We start from the raw sequence: 5,333 nt of genomic DNA, 5'->3' as shown, positions 1-5,333 counted from the left end.
TTGCCTGGGAGCTGCTGGTGCTACTGCTGCGGGATCCAGAGAGCGACTGACACGCGGGAGGCCAGAGGGGGCTTTGCAGGGATACTCTAGTCCCGCCCGGGACTCGTGAGCAAAGAGCAATGGGAAAACAGAAACGTTTACACAAGGGGAAAACACCTCCGGGAAACCAAATCCCTGCTGTTCAGAGAGGCCCCCGCAGGTCCACTTCATATTCCCCAATGGGGCTTTCCTTCCAGGCTGGGGACAGACATTACACATAAACCGGTTTAAGGGATCAGAAACAGGTTTAAACCTGTAACAGAACAGATGTTCAGTGCACATAAACTGGTTTGAAAATGGCAGAAGCTGGTTTGAGATAAACCTGGTTGGATGTAGGATCAGATTGACATGATTTGGGTCAACCAGGCCCCAGCGAATCAGCCCTAAATAGAAACACAGGGGTAGGACTGCTACCCAGAAAGGAGGCTAGCTCTCCCTCCCTGTGCAGCACAATATGAACCACCCAGGGGCACAGGAAAGTAAGACTGGAAGGGACCTCAGGAGGCCACATCTGCTCAAGGCAGGAGCATCCTCCACTAACCCATCCCAGCTGAGTGTCTGGACACCCTGCTCTTGAAAACTTCCCGGGATGGAGATCCCCCACCTCTCGAGGTGCCTGCTCCAATTCTTGCCTGCTCTCAGAGTCAGAAAGTTCCTCATCTCCAGCCTCAGTTTCCCTTGCTGCAGCTTGAGGCCATTGCTCCTAGTCCTGTCCCCTGCAGCTACAAAGACAAACCCATCTCCATCCTCTCTGCCATCACCCTTTAGGTACTTGAAGGCTGTTATCAAATCTCCTCTCAGTCTCCTCTTCTCCAGATTAAATAACCTGAGTTTTTTCAGCTGCTCCAATGCTGCTATTGGTGGCAGGAGCTTATCGCTGCAAAAACAAGCGGCGGCCGAGGGGGAGCTTCAGGCCCTTTCAGAGCAGGACCGTTGACTGTTTGCAGGGTTCGGCGCACCCGAGGGCAGTGGCCTTGCAGCTGTGCATTTCTCCAGTGGCGGGACCTGCCATGGCCATTTGCGGGAATATTTAACCCTTTTCTCAAATCACTTCCCATCCACAGGCCACCGGCTCCTCTCAGCCATTCCCTTTTCTGATACCTCTTCCCTCCATGCACCACAGCCATACTATCACATGGCCTCTTCCTTGCCCGGTCCCACATGACCACGTAGAAGAGTCGTTTTCTTCCTTCCTGCCGAAGGTGGCTCATGAGCCATTTGTACTGGAAGTCTCTGCGAGCCCTTCGCTTCATAACCCCGCACCTCCTGAGCCTGCCATTGCAACAGCCCTGCTAGGGAGAGGGACGGCAAGGACATCAGGGGTAGGAGGGCTTCCTGACAACATAGGAAGATGGATCATCCTATCATGCAGCCTGTTGATCCTGGGCTAGGATTACCAAATAGAGCAGGAAAGCAGGGGTCACCATTGCCTAGGCCACAGCTGCTAACACAAGGGCTCAAGGTCATCCAACCTGTGTGCCCAGAATGGAGGGAAGGAAAGGGGCTATCCCCCCTGTCCAGGGCTCAACCTCATCTTGCTGCACCTGAACATCAGGCTTGGTTCAGAACCAGATGCTGATGGAGAGGATTTGGGTGGCTTTCAGAAAGGAAGATGGCCTGGAAAGTTGGCAGAGAGGAGGCCTGAGGAGGCCATAAAACATGTGCTCTCTTGGCTTGAAGCTCTTTTTTTATGGGAACAGGAACTACAATGTGGTAGAAATGGTGCTTGCATGTGTAGGATTTGGCTGTAGAAACAAGCCCTGGGCTCCAGGAAGGCCGTTCTGTCGGCTAGGCTCTGTAGGAGCATGGAGGAATAAGGGGAAGAGAAAATGGGCTAGGATCAAGCCAAAGACAAGCGTTGTGTTTAGTTTGGGGAGATCCCAGAGATGCCCCAGGAGCTGCTACTTTGAAAGAAGAGTAGAGCCAAAGTGGAGGGATGGGAGATGTTGCCCGGAGGACCAGATCTGCACTGGACACCCTGCCTTGGGGATACTGATGTCTAGGAAGAAACAGGACTTCAGAGGGACCTGGTTGGAAGGGCACAGACCCCCCCGTGGGAGACAGAGAGCAATGCCACCAGGGGAAGCTCTGGGACTGGAGGTCCGCTGCAGATCCCTAGCCCAGGAAAATGCTGCTCTTGGTCCTAATCTTCCTTCTAGCCCCAGGCATCAGCGTGACTGAGCCCTGGATGAGCAGACCAGCTTTCCCAGAGCCTGAAATGTCTGCATCAACCCCAGGGCTGCGGTCTGAGCAGAGTTGTTTCCAAGGGGCTCCAAGGCAAACCTCTCGTTGGATGCAAACATGGTCCAGTGAGAGTCAATGCCCAGCAGTCGAACCCTCCTTCAGACTACAGCTGCCCCAACTGCCCCAACTGCATCTCTAATAAAACTAAAGAGCTGCATGGATGCTTGTCTTCACAAATGACAGCAGCGCGTGCCGTCTGGGGAGAGCAAACATTGACCTGGAAGTGCTTTGCTCCCGGTCTCATACCAACACCAGATCTCTTTTTAAGCACAAATTGTCCCTTGCACCAGGACTGTAAAGAGCCCTTTTCCTAATGCAGTCCCAGCTAAGACAATGCAATCCTGGCATTCACTGGCTGTTTATACCCTCCTCCTCCTTCCTCTCCATGGACTGCCACCTTGGTGGGGTGAAGAGGCTTGCATGTACCAAGGATCCTAAGAGCGACACTGTCGGGAGTCTTGTACTCCTGGTAGGGTCACCCACGGTGGTAAGGTCAAAGGGGAGGTATCAGATGAAGAGCAGTCCAATGCAACGCAACACAACGCAACGCAACGCAACGCAACGCAAAGACCGTAGTGGTGGAGTAGGGGGAGGCAGAAAGCAAACTTCTCAATGTCTGCAAAGGCAGATGAAGGCGGCAGTGGAAGAATAACCTAACATGAGTCAAAGCGGGCAAGAGTGCTCAAAAGCCCCCTTGGCTCGCCAAATCCATTCAGGAACTCCTGAAAGCCAAAAAGGAGGGGTACATCCAGTAGAAGGGGGGTGCTATCACCAAAGAGGATTATACCTCCATCGTGCGAGTCTTGTAGGGGGGCTGTTAGGAAGGCTAAGACAGAGACAGAACTAGGGCTAGCAACAAGGATCAAGAACTTCTGGAGGGGCTGGACGTATTCAAATCAGCAGGTTCAGATGCTCTCCACCCCAGGGTGCTGAGGGAATTAGCAGGGGTCATTGTGGGACCCCTGGCATGGCTTTACGAGCACTCGTGGTGCTCTGGCCAGGTGCCAGACGACTGGAAGAAGGCCAATGTGGTCCCCATTTTCAGAAAAGGGAGGAGGGAGGACCCGGGCAACTATAAGCCTGTTAGTCTTACCTCGGTCCTGGGGAAGCTCTTTGAGAAAATTATCCAGGAGCACATCTGGGAGGGACCAGCAGCAGGGATGATGCTCAAGGGCAACCAACATGGGTTCATTAGAGGCAGGCCCTGTCAGACCAACCTGGTGGCCTTCTACGAAGGCCCTGTCCGACCAACCTGGTGGCCTTCTACGATCAGGTCACAAAAGCATTGGATGCAGGTGTCGCAGTGGATGTAGTCTTTCTGGACTTCAGGAAGGCCTTCGCACCTACACAGTCAAATGGGTTGCTAACTGGCTGGAGGGCCGCACCTAGAGAGTGGTGGTGGACGGGTCATTTTCAACCTGGAGGGATGTGGGCAGTGGGGTCCCCCAGGGCTCCGTCCTCAGACCCGCACTGTTCAACATCTTCATCAGTAATTTGAACAAGAGTGTAAAAAGCACCCTGTTCAAATTTGCTGACAACACGAAGATGTCGGGGGATGTGGGCACGCTAGAAGGGAGGAATAGGCTACAATCGGACCTAGACAGGGGTGCGCGGATGAGAGCAGGATGGGTTTCAACACTGACAAGTGCAAGGTGCTGCATCTGGGGGGGAAGAACCAGCAGCAGACCTACAGGCTGGGGAACTCCCTTCTCGTCAGTGCAGAGGCAGAAAAGGATCTGGGAGTCATTACTGATGCCAAAATGAACATGGGCCGACAGTGTGGGGACGCGGTCAGGAAGGCCAACGCACCTTGTTGTGCATCCACAGATGCATCTCAAGTAGGGCCAAGGAGGTGATCCTCCCCCTCTATGCAACATTGGTCAGGCCACAGCTGGAGTACTGTGTCCAGTTCTGGGCGCCGCACTTCAGGAGGGATGTGGACAGCGTGGAGAGGGTCCAGAGGAGGCCACCCGCATGATCAGGGGCAGCAGGGCAGGCCCTACGAGGAGAGGTGATGGGACCTGAACCTGTTCAGCCTCCACAAGAGAAGGCTGAGGGTGGACCTGGTGCCTGTCTATAAATTTACCAGGGGGGACCAGCGGGGAATGGGCGAGACCCTGTTCCCCTGAGCACCTCCCGGAGTAACTAGGAATAACAGCCACAAGTTGATGGAGAGTAGATTCAGACTAGACATCAGGAGGTGCTACTTCACAGGGTGGCTAGGATCTGGAACCAGCTTCCAAGGGAAGTGGTGCTTGTTCCTACCTTAAAAGGAGGCTTGATAACTACCTAGCTGGGGTCATATGAGCTTAAACTTACCAGGGGTCATATGTGCCCTGTATTCATTCCTGCCCAGGGCAGGGGGTCAGACGTGATCATCTGCTCAGGTCCCTTCCAACCCTACATCTATGAACCTATGAACCTCGGTTTTCTTGGATCTCCTTGCCACTGGACACAGGTTTCTCCTTTGCCAAGATGCACAACTGTCTCCTCACATAAAATAAGTCATGTGCAGGCTTCTCCTGCTGGTCCCGACCCGTGGGAGCGATTGTCCTCAACCTTGAGGGATCGCCACTGCCGTATGGTCCTCTGTATACATTAGCTGGGGCAGGGAAGGTGCATTTCCACTGTGGGTAAGACTTGCAGTGAAGCAAACCATTACTGCAGCTCTGAGGATGCTTTCAACCATTTCCCAGACATTTTCATCCAAACCCAACCATTTCATTCTCCTCTGTGGTGTCCACCCTTCTCCCTGCCTCTTGGCAAGAGGCTGACTGTGAGGGTTAGATCCACAGACGATGCTACACTGCACGGTGCAAATGATGAGAATGATTAAAAAGCAAACTCAGGGCAGTGGGATGCAGGGATTGTTTTTCTTTAGCAAATATTTGTTCTAAAAACCCCCCCAAAACTCCCTTGCTTCTCAGCTAGCTATCAGTCTATCCGCCAAGTATCCATCCTTTCTTACCCCTTGCTTCAGTTTGATGCAGACGAACACAGCGGTGTTTGACCAGAGCTGGGATGTGTCTGACCAGTTCAGGAAGACAAAG

The sequence above is a fragment of the Alligator sinensis genome, unplaced genomic scaffold (genome assembly GCF_000455745.1).
Source record: "Alligator sinensis unplaced genomic scaffold, ASM45574v1 scaffold781_1, whole genome shotgun sequence".
NCBI lineage: Eukaryota > Metazoa > Chordata > Crocodylia > Alligatoridae > Alligator > Alligator sinensis.
The sequence above is the reverse complement of the archived record's forward strand: the minus strand, read 5'-3'. Positions refer to the sequence as shown.